Raw genomic sequence first — 14,645 nt, forward strand, 5'->3', positions numbered from 1 at the left:
CATGGAAAAGCAAATCAAATGCACAATGAGATTCCATTTCACCCCCACTAAGATGACTATCCTTAAAAAAACAAAACAAAACAAAAAAACGTGAAAATAACAAGTGTTGGCAAAGATATGAAGAAAACAGAACCCTCATATATTGTTCCTGGGGATATAAATTGGTGCAGATACATGGAAAACAATTTTGCAGTTTCTTAAAAAGTTAAACATGAATTATACAAGATCCAGTAATTCTAGTCCTAGGTATATATCCAAAGAATTGAAAATATATGTTCAAACAAAAACTTGTACACCAATGTTGACAGCAGCATTATTCATAATAGCCAAAAGTGTATACAACCCAAAAACTCATCAGCTGATGAAAGGATAAACAAAATATGATATATACCTACAATGGAATATTATTCAGTCATAAAGAGAAAGTGCAGTACTGACACATGCTACAACCTGGGCAGACCTTGAAAACATTATGTCAAGTAAAGGAAGTCAGACATAAAGGCCACATGCTAAACGATTCCAGTTACATGAAAAGTCCAGAACAGGCAAATCGATGGCGACAGAATGAGATTACTGGTTGCCAGGGATTGCGGGGAGATGGAATCCTAGCTAACTGCTTAAGGGGTACAGCATTTCCTTTTAAGGTGATGAAAATGTTCTGAAATTGGAGAGTGATAGCATTTGGACATTGTGAATGTAGATAGGCCCTTGAACTATCGCTTTAAATGCTTGGAATGGTGAATTTTATGCTACAGCAGTTTAACCTCAGTAGAAAATGAAACAGGCTGTTATTGGCTCAAACCTCCAATGGGAGAAACAAGAACTTTCACACAAAATGAAAAAAATAAAAACAGAGAATTTTCACATACTAAATCATTTCACATAATATGTCAGCCAAACGATTTTAGGGAAGAAAATGCTTCATCGAGAAGATCAGTAGCTCGTATGTTGCCCTTTTTTACTTCATCATTTCATTCATTATTAACTCTTTGCTCTTGAGTAGCATTATTGTGTCATTGCTTTTCAGTTTGCCGGTAGAAACTTCAACTTCTCTGATGTCATAACTCCATTTCCAAACGTCCCCTGTCAACAGCTAGCCTATCTGGCCATCACTGATTAATGGATATGTATGGAAACCTCTTCCTTTATATATTATAGTAATATGTTTAATTAAAAACAAGAGAATATTAACGAGTGGTGAGACGAGGGATATCATTTATCATAAATCAGTAATTTGAGTCTTTCTTTAATTTACAGGAGATAAATGAATGAGAAACAATGATGTACCTAATAGAAAAATAAAGAACACTGGGAAAAAAAAGCCCAATTATTTAGCTTCCCCTAAATAAGAAGACATATATTTTCTGCCAAAAACAAGTGTATTTTCTAGTATTAAGATGTTTTTGTTGACTGTAAATACAGAGTATATAAATGGGTCTTTAGAATATACTGTATGCCCCAAACTAATTTTTCTGAACTGCACAGTTTCTTGTCAACTAGGTTGTGCAGGGGAAGAGTTGGAAAAACTTTTAAAATGTTGGGAACAAATTTCATTTAAATGTATACTTCTTTACCATTTGATGACACACTCAGTTAGATTAGAGAATATAGTAAAGAGTATGACAAAGTTATATGAAAAAAATCTCAGAATAAATCCAGTTGCTAATGAATTGCAAAGATAAAATTTCCTGGAAATTATGTCGCATACAAGATCTATAATTTTAAAAATATTACAAAGAAATTTTCTACCTAAAATGCTGTTTACCTTTTATGCATGTCTATTTAAATGTTAACATTACCAAGTTTATTCAAACAAGCAGGAAAAAAATTCAGCAAGTATTTGAATAATTCAGTCTAAAAAAAAAAAAAACAAAATTCACTTTCCTCTCAGTATGTGGCTAATCCAGATGAAAGCAAAGGCAGTTTTAGCTAGAACTACTTGGAGAATTGTGGCAGGAGTAATACTGTCCCAGAGGAGTTAAACATAACATGTGCTGTTATTGTAAGGAAATTTGAGAAATACAGAAACTGAAACCAACTTGTTGAAAGTAAACAAGAACTTGATGAAAATAACTGCTTGTATTTTATGTGAAAACCAGGTGAGATAGGGAGGGCACAACAGGCTTTGCAGGTAGCGAATGTATACAGTGGTCAAATTCCAGCAATGCTCCACCACAGTACAGATGGGAACTTTCAGCTAAAGTAGTTACAAAAACTGAGAACCCTTATCTCTTCACTTAACGGTGGTGGGGAATGAAGGTGAACTGGTGAGACAAGAGGAAAGCTAAGGCACAGCAACCCCTTGCCAGTCACTTAGTTCTCTCTGGGCCCTCCTGATTTCCCGTCTTCTTGCCATTCAGGTTTCAGGCCTCAGCCTTTCACCCAGGTGGGTAAATGTAACGAACACACGGAAGTGTGGAAGGAGACTGTATTCAGCCCCTCTAAACTCTCACCTGTCAGTAAGAAAAAAGCCCCTCTAGGGAGAAAATGTAGATTAGGAATGCTTCATTACTGGAGCCCTGGCTTGTTGAGCCAAGCAGACTGTTAGTAGGGGGGCAGAGTGGCAAAGGGAAAAAGGGAAAGCACTTGCTCCGGTTTTCAGGAAGAGTCTGGCCACCACCTGCGTCCTTCCTTTTGCCTGTTTCCTTTGGAGACACACCTTCACACACGCAGCACAGTAATTCTTTATTCCAGTCACACAAAGGTCTACTCAGTGACAGTGGGAGAGGCGCCCGGAGGTTGCCTCTCTAGCCCCCAGATGACCGAGCCACGCTAGCCGGGAGAGCAGGATGGCAGCCCAGCCCCGGAGGCTGACAAGGCAGGCGCTGGGACACTCTTAAGAAGTTTAGGATTCATAAAAATCTCCCGGTCTGGGACGGTTTCACGCTGGCTGCTCCGCCGCAACGTGGGGTTTCGCAGCTCCTGGCACCACGGAAAGGAGGATCCAGGGACTGCCTGACAAGTATCCGCGTCCTGAGTGTTGGTAAAACGGTGACCACCACTTACAGCCCTGCTCTAAGCCTAAGACGGGCAAGGCCCGGGCGCAGGTGGGCTCAAGTAGTCGCCTCTTCCTGGAGTTTTGGAAGGGGCAACCCCTTTTCCTGTCACTTAAGAGTTCTTTGAAAGCTTGCGCTGTTCCGAGAGGGTGAAACTTCTCCCTTCCTTCACTAACTGATTTGGAGACCAACAGGCCTCTCTGAGCTCTGCCACCGCTCACCCACCACGCACGCACACGGCGTGTGCTCGAGTTTCACCTCAGCTGTGGAAATGTCCTGTTTGTTCGCGGAGAGGATGAGCACCCAGGATTTTTCCCAACCTAGAGCCCCAGCCCCGTGGGCGAAGCCTCAGGGGTGGGGAGGCCGAGCCCTGAAGGTCCTCCAGACAGGCACCTGCAGCGGAAGAGGATAGCAGGGTCAGCGGGGCAGGCTGCTGGGGCCGCAGCAGGACACTGCAGCTCGGTGAGGGCGGGGGGCAGAGTTCTGAAGTCCTGTCCGAGGCGGGGAACAGCCTTTCTGGTTCCCAAGACTTGTAAGACTAGAATAGTTTAGACGATCACTTCCTGCGCCGCCAGCCTGGAGCGTGGCGCTCGCGGCCGACCCCCACCCAGGGCCCAGGTTTTAGGCCTAAGTAGGATCGCCCCGCTTGCCGGGAGAGCAGTCGGCCCTCTCGGGGTTTCGACAGGCGCGCCTGCACTACGCCTTCCGGAGAAACCCGGGGACAGGGCATCTGAAGTTGGGGAGGCTCGCAGGGCTGAAGAGCGCGGGCACGGCGCCCGCGGACCCGCGCCCTGGAGCCGGCCCTGGCTGGCGGCGGGGCTGGGCTAGGGGCTGGGGCGCTAACTCCTCCACCCCGAAAAATCCCGCTCCTTCTGGGCGTGGGCGGGAGTGGGGCGGGGGCAGGTCTGTGGTAACTATTTTCTGCATGAGCTGTCTACAAACCCACAACTTCTCCAATAAAAAAAAATGAAATACATATTTTAGAAAGACGGTGTCATTCTCATCCAGAGCAAGGAGGAAACATAATTAGCAAAGGGTCGTTCTTTTGGACGGTGTCTTTCTCTTACCGCTCCTCGGCTCTTTCTCCCTCTCTGCATCTTTCTTCCTTCCTTCCTCCCTCCCTCCCTCCCTCCTTCTTTCTTTCTTTTCCGTTTAAACTTTAGAACTTCAAAAGAAGACGAGCACCTCAGATAAGCTGGAGAGCTGAAAGGCGTGTATTGAGGGAACACAGGGTGAGGCGAGAGGTGTCAAGCCATCGCGCCCCCGCCTCCCGACCTCTCCGGGTTGAGGGCCACCGCTGTGCGCCTCTGAAGTTGTGCTAAGTGTGCAATCTCCCCACCGCCCCGCACGCGGTCCCGGGGGAGTAGCGGACACGTGCTTCGGCTTTTAACTTGACCGTTCATCTTCTCACAGCTCTTTTGGACCCTCCGGGGCGAGAGCAGTAGCAGTGCCGGGCCGGGGCGCGGCGGCCCGCTCCTGTCTGAACCACAGGGTCCCTGCAGCGTGAGTTCCCGAGGGAACGGGGGAGCGCAGGCTGCCAACCGACTGCCCCCCTGCCCCGTTTTCTGTGGCCGGGGTCGCCGGGGGCGCACACTCGGCGAGTAGAGCCGGCCCAGCCCGGAGCTAGGTCTTCGCTTCCCACCCGTCTATCCGCCACGGCCGCCTGGGTGCTTTGGCGAGGCGGCCAAAGGGGAAGTTCTCCCTGCGACATCCACTGTGGGGAGAGAAATTGGTGGCGGGTAAGAAGGTCATCAATAGGCGCGGGGCGAGGGCACCCGGCATCGCGCGCGCGGCGAGGTCGGAGTTCGCCCGGCGCCGGCTGCCAGCGTCCCCGCCGCACGCCCGAGCGCCTGCCTTCAGCCGCACGGATTCGGGCTCGGGGTTCTTTTCAACACCAGCCTCCTCCCCAGCCCGCTCCCAACTCGGGTCTCGGCTCGGGCGGGAAAGAGCAGTTTGTCCCTCCGTGCGCGGACCTCAACGCGCTTCTCCACCGCGCGGGCTGGAACGCCTGCCCCGCCGCGGCTTGGCGCGCAGCCCCGCGCTGCGCCACGAGCGCGCGCCACGGCGCTCCTCCGGCCGGGTGGGGTGTTGGGGGATTCTCCTCTTTCTGCTCTGCTCCCCGCCCCCTTGGCTTTCACCCTCTAAAACACAGGGTCAGCGCCTGCGCCTCTGGCCTTTAGAAACCCAGGACAAGGTCGGGCTCCCGGGGGGCCGCGATCCGCTGGCGTCTCGGCCCTAGGCGCGAGTCCTGCGCGCAGCCCTGGGGCGGGGGAGCGGGGCAGTACCAGGTCCACCTCGACTCGGGGGACTGAGTCCCCGGCCCCACTTCCGGCCTACCCTGGCCCGTGCCCGCGTCTTTCTCTCTTTTCCGCTTCGGGGATTTTGAGGAATCCCAATCCGTCCCCGCATCGCAGAGGGATGGTTCCAAATGGCGAGGCTTCCGGGACACGAGTACCATCTCGCGACCGAAGCCACCGAGGAGGGAAAAGTCTCGAGCTGACGCCCCTCCTGCCCTCCCCAGGGTGCAGGCCCGCGCTCCGGGCAGCCTTCAGGTCCCGCACCCCGCTCCGGCCTGCGCGGCTTTCTGCTCTAGGAAGCCCCCGGACACACCCAGCCCGCCTCCCGCGTAAAGGCCACGGTTCCCTCTTTTTGTGCCCAGACGCAAACTCAGCTGGAAGTTGAGCTCAGGGCCAGAGAGGCGAGGGAAGGGTCCGAGAGGCACGGAACGAGAGAATGGGGAGGGAAAACTCAAAAGCCGGGAGGGGAAAGAGAGAGCGAAGAGCTGGAGGTCGAAGGGACGCAGGCGACGGCCTGCGCGGGACCGCGGGCGCGCGGCGGCGGAGCGGGGGCGCCTCCCCAGCGCCCGCCAGCTCTCGCGCCCGCGCGCCCTGCGCGGGGTCAGGCGCCGCCTCCCGCGGTCTGACTGTAGAGCGGCTCTCTCAGCCGCGGCGTGAGGGCAAAAACAAAGCAAAACAAATCACGGGATGCCATCGCGGCGGGCTGCTCGGCGCCGCAGGGACAGCTCTCACTTTGCACTGGGAAGCGGGCGCGGGCACTTGGGCTGCCGCTAGTAGCCTTTAATTATAGAGCGAACTTTTAGGCGGAATCAGCTAACAAATCAGAGTGAAAGGTGTAAATTTGCGCAGTACCCCCTCTTTCTCGGGACGACCCCACCCCCACCCCGCCCCATCGCCCTTCTCCAGGCAGAGAGGAGTTTGGCGAGGGCACAGATTCGGGGAAGGGGGCGGAATTTAATTCCATTAGAATTCACAGTGCTTTGGTTGCTTTTGCTAGGGTTGTGGCAGGGGCACTGAGAAGAAAACCCCCTGCGCCTCTCGGTCCGACCCTGCCTCCACTTGGGTACCCCCTCGCCCGCGTGCACTGGCTGGAGAGGGCAGCCGCGAGGAGAGCCAAGCTTCTGGGGGTTGGCTGTAGACTGGCGGGGTGGGGGTGTCCGCAGCCAGGTTTCCCCAGTTGAATACAGGAGCGACGCAGGAGGAGCGGGAAACAGTGCCAGGACTGGACATTGTGAGCTTGGGGGAGGATATCAGGGAGGGGGGTGCCAGCAAAAGAATTTAGGGAATCTCTGGTTTGGGAGGGAAGTGCAGAGGTTCAAAAGCGTTCCTGGAGGGCAGATTTTCTTTCCCAGAGGCCACAACCACCCTCAATTCCTAAAAATCCACCTCTCAGCAACTTGGCTTGAACCCTCCGGCCCTGTCTAGGGTCAGCAAGGCAGTTGCGCAGACTGGGGGGTTTGTCCTTACATTCGTGGGAGCACAAGCTCTCGGAGAAGTGCGTCCTGCAGGAGGCGCCCCGAGATCCTGCTCGCCAGCGCCCAGGGCCGGACGCCCCTTTTCCCACTCACCCCCGCCAACCAGGAGAAATCTCTTGACTCGGAGTCCTGAACCCAATGCCTCGTGCACCCTCCGCCTTTCCTTTGGCCAGGGGCGGGATTGCTCAAACATCAACTCCCCACCCCAAAACTCCTCAGTGCAGGACGTTGCTTCGCCACATTTGTCTTTTTTTTTTTTTTTTGGTCTCACGCCAACTAGGGTCAATGCGATAGTCAAAAGGAATGGGAGGAAGGGTGGGCAAACTGAGGGCGCAGCGGCTGAAGCCAAAAGTACGGGGTGAGGAGGGTGCGCATGGAGAGGGCGCTGCACTGGTCCCTTTTGGAGGCCCCGTTCTTCGCACAGTGCCCCAGAGGTGGAGCGCCTGGGCGGGAGGGGAGGGGGCAGAGGTCGGTGGCACTTTTTCCTGGCGCGGCCACCTCCGGCTGCACGTTAGCAGCCAGGCCCGCGTGCGCGGAAACATCAGCGCCGGCCCCTGCCCTTCTCGAGGGCCAAACTGCCCCAGGCGCAGCTGGTTGGAGGGCGATGCTGCCCCCTTCGCCCTTCTCCTAACGCCGCTTCCCGCCGGTTGCCTCCTAGACGCAAAAGTTGTTCTTTCCTCAGAGCCCAGCCGAGACTGGAAGGGGCGAAGGACGAGGTGCGAAGGCAGAGACCCGAGGCCGGACCCCTCCGGGACATGCCCGCCGCCCCAGGCTCGGCGCCCGCGGCTGCGTGCGCGTCTGCACTGCCCGCGCCCGCGAAGCCCGGCGGCCGGGACTGTGCGCCCCCGCGGTGCCCCGGCTGGAAGCGAGTTGGAGGGTGCTGCCAGCAGGGCCTGGACAGAGCCCAGACCCCTGCCCGCCCCTGATCCGTACCGGTCCCGGCCTTCCCGCTCCAGTTGCGGACCCTGCGCAGGAACCCCGCGCCCCCGGAGGAGCCCACCGCGTCCTCCCCCGCGCGCCCTCTCTCTCCCGGCGGCCGGGCCAGAAGTGGGACGTTTCTCGTGGCCATTTGGCCTGCGCCGCGGTTCTGGACCCGCTTCTAGGATTTGTGGGCAGAGGAAGGAGGGTCCGGGCCAGCGGCTCATCTTTTATTCGCCACCCGCCACCCCCGCCATCATCCCCTCGGTTTCCCCCACGTCCCGGAACCCAGGCTTTGACCCAGTATTAACTCCGCAAGACCAAGCGGGCTGGAAGACCTCCTGGTGGGACGAGGGTGGAGGGCAGGTGGGGATTCTCGGCGTCTCATGAAGGGTCTGGATGTTTGTACTAGGACGCAGGCCCTGTGGGGAGAGAAATGACGGACGCATAGGCAGCGCCCAGGTGGCTATCTTCTCCGCCAAGTTCACGTCTATTGTTTTCTGCCTCGGGGAGAGCTGCCCAGCGTGATAGATCCTTTTAGATCCCATCACTGGAAGAAAAATCCCGGTGATAACGATTATCTCCGGCTCGCGCTATCTCTCCATCGTCCCAATTCATCTCTCTCTAGTCCCTCAGGGAGACCGGGGCGGGGGCGCCTGGCGGGAACCCGGGGCCAAGCCGCTGCCCTCGAGTGGAGCGGAGCGGGAGAGGCGGCAGGCCACCTCCTCCAGCCCTTTGCGCTCTGGACTGGGGAGAGAGGACACGGTGGGTTTCCTTCTCTGCCAAGCCTCACGCCTCTTGCAAATGATTTTAGTCTGGTGCTCCGGTCTATCCATACACATTTCCAATCTCATGGCTCATAAACTATTAGCAAAATGGTTTCATTATTCACCTTCTGTATCCTACAAAAGGGAGAAAAGAAGGGAGCCGCGGGAAGGCAGAGGGGGTGGGGAGGGACAGTCGTCGGACACTAGTTAACGATGATGCCGCCCGGGTTTAAATCACCGCTCAGGCTGCCTCTTCGAGCTGACACTCCACAAATCTGGTCCGTTTCCAAGGGTCTCCAACCAGCCCCTCTCCCCTCGCCCCCCTCTGCCGTCTTTTTAGCGCTCTCTTTTTCTCTTTCTCTATCCATCCATCCATCCATCACTATCCTTCTCTACTAACTCCCAGGTCTCTAGGAGGACCAGATGAATAGCCAAGTGCTCCACACCCATTATTTGCTTCATTAAGTGTCATCAACAAGGTACGCCCTTTGTATACGACACACGTAATTAATTGTGTGGCTACCCAGGCCCCCTTTTACGTGGTGGCGATGATGGAATCACACATCGTCTCTGAAAACACACCAGTTTCAGGCAGTAGTCTAGAATGATAATCAAGAAGTTGACTAGAGGTTTGGTGTGGCATTAAGCTGTCCCGCTGGGGACACCAAGTTATCGCCTGGCTTGCTTCGGCCGGGGGAGAGGAGAGTTCGCCGGGAGGGGTGCGCGCGCGCGCGCGCGCGCATGAGTCTGTAGGAAAATAGGGGCTAACATTTCAGGGAAACAAAGAGAAGATAAAGCGCACGGTCCTTCTTCGGGTTCTTTGATTCTGATGGCAGGCAAAAGAATCATTAGATGAGTCAGGCTGAATGAAAATAGAAGCAAACTGGCTCGCAAAGGCCCGAGAACCAAGTGCAAGGGACTAAATAAGGAAACCGCGAGCTGGCATGTGCAGCCTTGAGCAAAGGGAATCCAGAATGGTTCCTCCGCTGGGGGAGATGATACTGTTAAGTGTCTCTACAAATGCTTTTGATATTGACATAAATATATTTTATCTAGAAGGACTCTCTCCCACACACGCACGTACGCACACACTTCGCCTGCACTTTTTGAACATATAAAGGACCCCAGGCAAGTGAGCGTGCGGTAATTATCCCTGGATGTAGAAACCAATCTGGCTGCGAGAGGCTACTCTGCAATCGCCGGCGGCGGCGGCGGCGCGCGGGCCCGCGCGGGGCCCTGAGACTCCCCGCACCCGCGAGGTCACCGCGCCGCGCGGCCGCAGCCCGCACGCTGTTTAATATACATGGGGTGGGAACCGAGGGATCCGGATCCCGTGCCTGCCCGTCTTGGAGAGGAAAAAAAAAAATCAATTTGCTATTTATTTTTGAAATATATAGATATAGGGATTTTTCTCCACCCCCTCCCCCCCACCCTAGCCTCTTCAGGAACAGCGGCCCGCATTTAATTGCGTCTTTTAAAGACTTTTCTCTGATTTGCCATCGCTCTCTCACGTTAAGGGCGGGGGTGGGTGGAGTTTCTTTTGGGGGGGGGTTTCAATTCTGGGATCTTCAAAAAGATTTGCCTTATGTGTTAATTGCATGCTGTTAAGCACATCTGGGACTGAGTGCTGACCAACTCGGACCAACTTTTAATTAACACATTGACCCGGCGAAGAAGCGGCCGCCCAGCCTCCCCCTTGAAATATGGATATTAGCCGCGCTGGCAGCGGCTCGGCGGGCGCCGCCAGATGCGGGAGGAATTGCCTGCGTCGAGGGGCGCGAGGGGAGTGCAAATTGCATCCGTTCTCTCTCTTTCCGCGAGCGTTTTTCTTCGCCTCACCTCTAGGAAAACAACAAAGAAGCAGCAGCAATGCCCGGCTCCAGGGCCAGACTTCCCGCATCCCTTAACGTGGCTTGACCCTGGCCTTGGAGTTGGGGGGTGGGAGAGGAAGACCTGCCGAAGCCATTATCAGACCTTTGTGGCTCGTGCCTGAGCCGAGGTCTGAGGCTGCGCTCTTGGAGTGGACCGAGTTCTCTCCTAATGGGCCCAGGCGGTGCCCGAGAATCCTGGGCGGAAGGAGGGAAGGAGCCGGCCGTGGCCTTTCTCACTTAGGGCCTTCTTCCTCCCAGTCCCGTCGTTTCCGCCCCTGTCTCAAACTCCAGGGCCCCGCGTCCGCGAAAGAGGGTTAGCGCCCCAGCCCCAGCGCCCTGCGTGGAGCGCGCTCCCAGTCGGCCGAAGCAGGGGGCCTGGCGGCTCTTTCTAGGAAGCCAGGCCCTTCCCAGGAGTCGAGGCTGTTCGGGACGATCTTTAGACAAGCCCGAGTCAAAGCCCGGCGGGAGGCAGGGGAGACCCGGAGCGCAGCACAGGCGATGCCACCTGCAGCTCTGCAATTTCACCCTGAGTAATTTCATTCAGAATTGATGGCGCTCCACTGGGGTGGTGCCTTCCAAGTGAGTGCCTAGCCTGGTTTCCCGTAGAGCGCAAATGCGGGTTAATCCCCAGATACGTGCTCATTTTCTCTTGCCTCTACTAATCGCAACTGCCTCACTCTTCTGAGCGCTTAGCTTCAGTAGAGAGCCTTATAAAAAAATGTCAAAGTGGTATTCCTTCTCCCAGCCATAAAGAAGTTGGAGTGAATCACTCCCAAGTTACCGTTTAACGTCCCCACTAGGTAACAGCTGAAGTTTCTTGTTTGACATTTTTCATTCCCCAATACAGACCTTTCCAATAAATATGCAGTAAACTAGTGTGACGAGAAGTGTATGTCGCAATAAATTTACAGTTATATGATCTAACCATGTGGATGCTTTGGAAAATTTAAGGTGACAAGACTGGTCCCCAAATTCCTTCCACCTATTCTTTTTTTTTTTTGTCCTTCCCTACAATCTACCTCTCCTATCAAGCTTAAAGAATTCACAAAATTTACTACAAAAAAGTACACAAAAGATGAAGATAGACGAACAAAGTTCTACTACTCAGTATATTCCAGAGTTCCTCTAGATCTTCTTATATTCAGATAAAGACGTAAACACACATTTTTTAGACAGGGAAAAACCAATCAATTGTAAATTACAATGTCTCTTTGCAAAGATAAGGCCTTTGGAAAGTTAGCACAGGCATTACCCAAACAGCTTTATTTCGAGTTTTAGTGAACCACATCTACATTTTTCAGCTCACAAATTGATCTGCAAAATTGCAGCACACACCTGATACCCAGGAAAAGACAAGAGTTGGTAACTCCAGCTGATTCTTCTTTTGATTCACTCTGCCTGGTAAAATGTATGCTGGAGTGTTTTGATAAGGGGGAAAAAAAGGAGTCAGCAGTTTGATTTGGAAACTCTTTTATTGCTGAATGTGGTTGCAGGTTTAGACTAAAGAATGTGTTTTTGCTGGGGACATTTGCATGACACATCCATATGCATTAGCAGCTGCAGGGTGTTTTATCATCAGTTCCTGTGAGCATTTATCTTTTTCCCCCCTTCTGTCTTCCTCAAAGGAAGTAGGTAAGTGTCTTATAGCAGAACCACAGAGCCTTTAAAGAGGCATGAATCTTCCTATATGCTTCAGGTACTCAGCACCCAATTGGCCTATAACAATCTATTTCTTTGAGGATTTTTGAGGATATGAAGTAGCTAGCCTCCCGGGTTATATTATTATTAATTAGCATAATGAACAACCACTGTCTAAAATATAATAAAAGAAACTCATTCAAGTTATCCAGAGAGAGAAGCCTGGCCGATTCAATTCTATTTTCAGGGGGAAAAAAGTGTTGTCATCAATGTACTTCTCCTGACTCCCAAAGTCACTTTCCAGATAAACTTTTCATTAGATGAATTCTCTTTTATGTCATCAGTCTTCTCTTCTTCTTGCATAGGGGTAATACTTTTGGTCAAAATAGCTAAGACCTTGCTATACTGGTATGTGGTGATGGTGTCAGATATGGTATGTGCAGTTCTGGATGCTGTTTGCTTTTCCAGACATTGTATCATCTGTGCAAGGGCCATAGGCTAACGTCCTGCATCTAATCCTCCCTAAAACGAACGTCATGTGTCTGCTTCTTCCTGACTTTCAGAAGAAAACTGAGACTTCAGGTTCTTATTTGGTCTGGTTCTGTTCACTTTAAAAAAAAATAAAACTCATTTTTTATTGTGGTCGTCAAGTTGGGGAGACTAGAAAGCATATGTATTCCAAACCAAGATTAACACAAATGAATTTTAAAAAATTACTTCTCATTGCAGGTCAAGTCAGTGCTTCATAAAATTGTTTGAGAATAACCTGAGTCATGTTTAGACTGTTAGACCAAGGCAATTTCAAAGCACTAGTTTTCGAAATGAAACAAATATCTTCCACATGCAAAAACTAAGCAAACAAAAATAATCCTTATCCAGAATTTTGATGACTAAGGAAAAGATTGTATTAGAGATATTGTTGTTTCCACTTCATTCTTTGTGACTTATTTTCACCACCGAAGAAGATATTTAGAGAAAAACAATGAAATGACAAAAATTGGTAAAATGGTTCTGTTTTAGTTTGCTAGGCTGCTGAAAGTGGAGAGAATTTATTAGCTTACAGTTTTGAGGCTGAGAAAAATGTCCAAATCGAGGTGTTGTCTAGGTGATGCTTTCTTCCCAAAGATGAGCTGCTGGAAAGCCTTGGTCCCTTGGCCACAGGCAAGGCACATAGTGGGCATCTCTGGTCTCTCCCTTTTCTTCTGAGTTTCGTTGCTTTCCACTTCATATGTTCATGGCTTCCTTTCTCTCTCTCTCTCTCTCTCTCTCTTGTTCTCACTCTCTCATAGCGTTTTCAAAGGACTCCAGTAAGAGGATTATGATCCATCCTAAAGGAGGTTGATAACACCTTAACGTGACCTCATGACAAGACCCTACTTACAATGGGTCCACATCCACAGGAATGGATTAAATTTAACAACATGCTTTTCTGGGGTACCTACAGTTTCAAACTACCACAGGTGTCATCATTTTTTCCCTAAAATACTTGGAACTATATGCACTATTGTACAAATGTGTACATGTAATGATACAAAAATGCATGTGTTTAAATAATCCATTTTTATGCCTCATTTCCAGATATTTGCATATACTACCAGTGCATTGATTTAAAGTACCAAAGAAGTATCTAAGCTCTCTGGCATTTGGTTGACTCTTTGGTAGTACATGGAATAATTTTTCTGTTGTTATCAACTGCATAAAAGATTTTTGTTTTGTTTTTTAACTCTTCAGCTTTAAAGCAGTAATTCAATATAAAATAAAAACAGTAAATTCAATATAAAATAAAAACAGTAGATACATAAAAGTAAAAACAGTAGATTGATATTATATAGTAGAAAAAGTAACCACATTATTTTACTCAACTAATTATTTCAGTGATAATTTGAAATGTTAGAACAGCTTAGCTCAGTTATTTATACTAGAAAATGGCCCAGAATTAATTTTGCCTGTACTCAAGGGCCACATATTACATCCCTCATTCCTGAACAACCCTGGACAATTAGATACCAGAGGTTGATAGGCAGGCCAAATGAGAATGAATCTGCAAAAACCAAGGAAAAACATTTATTTTTAAAAGTGCATATTTTACTTGGCTCATATGTCTTTGACATTACATATAAAAAAGAAGCATTACATATGAAAAAGAAGGTGATTCTGTGTGAAATACAACTGACTCTTTATGGCAAAATTTATCAGAAAGCAGGGGCATGGAGCAAAGACTACATTGAATCTTCGGGAACTTAGGCATGATGGAAAAATTACTGTACCTATCTTGGTATTGGTATATCATTTAAAACTTTCACAGATATGATGTTACTGCTTCAATGCATAGCCTTTTTATCTTTAAGATAAAGGGAAGCTTTGCTTGCTTGCTTGCTTTGAGATTGATTTCAATATTAAACATTTCTGGATGTATGAATGGTGCCATTGGACTTTGGGACATAAAGGATCTGAGGAAATTACTTATTTGCTTATCTATTCATCTGTCAGCTCTGTTTATGGAATTATTCTATTTCTCCCTCAAAGACTTTCTTTGGTACAGGTCACGATATCATATGTTCTTTGAAAGATAATGGTAACAAAGATAAAACATAGATCATTACAATGGGCCACTTCTGATCCAGTAGATCCAAACCAGAGAGCAGATAGAAACTTTGTTGCATCGGTAGTTATCCCAATGGCC

At 50.3% G+C, this 14,645-nt stretch overlaps 1 long non-coding RNA gene across 1 annotated transcript; it reads right to left on the bottom strand.

Annotated features, from left to right (window-relative positions):
• Positions 1 to 4,192: 4,192 nt before the first annotated feature.
• On the bottom strand, positions 4,193 to 5,806 carry LOC139436242 (uncharacterized). Its single transcript, XR_011645332.1, has 2 exons — positions 5,334 to 5,806; positions 4,193 to 4,710 (listed from the first exon to the last, which is right to left on the bottom strand). It is a non-coding gene; the product is annotated as an uncharacterized lncRNA (long non-coding RNA).
• Positions 5,807 to 14,645: the final 8,839 nt, after the last annotated feature.

Source organism: Dasypus novemcinctus, chromosome 13, assembly GCF_030445035.2.
Source record: "Dasypus novemcinctus isolate mDasNov1 chromosome 13, mDasNov1.1.hap2, whole genome shotgun sequence".
NCBI lineage: Eukaryota > Metazoa > Chordata > Mammalia > Cingulata > Dasypodidae > Dasypus > Dasypus novemcinctus.